The following is a 1,073-nucleotide window of genomic DNA, read 5'->3' on the forward strand; positions in this document are numbered from 1 at the left end:
TCCCTCACGTATCCTCTAGTCATAAGCTCTTCAATTTGCCTTTGCATCTCCTTTGTTTCTTCCGGATTACTTCTATAGGCTGCCTTATTAGGTAAGGGTGCTCCCGGAATCAAGTCAATTTGATGCTCTATCCCACGAATAGGAGGTAGTCCCGGAGGTAATTCCTTAGGAAAGACATCCTTGAATTCTTCTAAAACAGATTCCAATTCATACGACCTCTTTGCTTGTTTATCTTGATCAATTCGAATCTCATTAGAAACAAGTATATATACCACATTGTTGCTGCAAATCTCTTTTTCTAATTCCCTCTCACTAATCAAATAAGAATTCTTCGAATTAGAGGTAACATTAGAAGACTTGTTGCATATTAAAGGTTTTAAAGCAACCGGTCTCTCTTTTTCTCCTTTTCTCACAACATACACATTAGTCCTTCCATCAAACTTCACAAATCTATCATATTGCCAAGGACGGCCTAATAGTATATGACAAGCATCCATAGGACAAACATCACACAAAACTTTATCATGAAATTTACCAATTGAAAAGGAGATTAAGGCTTGTTTAGTTACCTTAACATCACTCGAATTATTAAGCCAATGAAGCTTATAAGGGCTTGGATGTTCAGTAATTGGCCACTTCAATTTGTCTACCAAAGTAGTAGATACCACATTAGTGCAACTCCCCGTGTCTATGATCATGTCACACAACCTATCTTCTACCTTGCACCTTGTAAGAAAGATTTTCTCCCTTTGATTGTTTTCCATAGGTACGGTTTTAGAGTGTAGCGCCCTTCTTAGAACCAAACTTTGACCATGAGTCTCGGGATCAATTTCGTCAATATGCCCCTCCTCTTCTTCAAAGTTTTCCTCTTCGTTCTTTTCTTCATAGTCACTACCCTGCTCACACTTAGCTTGTTCTTGTTCCCACTCTTGAGCAGTCATTACTCTTTTTGATGGACAATTAGTTGCAATGTGACCAACACTACCACACTTGAAGCACTTCCTATCTTCAACAAGCTTTTTAGGAGCTTCAAATTTTGATTTAGTCTCCTTGTAGTTCGAACTAGAACCACT

Source organism: Chenopodium album, chromosome 3, assembly GCF_948465745.1.
Source record: "Chenopodium album chromosome 3, dcCheAlbu1.1, whole genome shotgun sequence".
NCBI lineage: Eukaryota > Viridiplantae > Streptophyta > Magnoliopsida > Caryophyllales > Amaranthaceae > Chenopodium > Chenopodium album.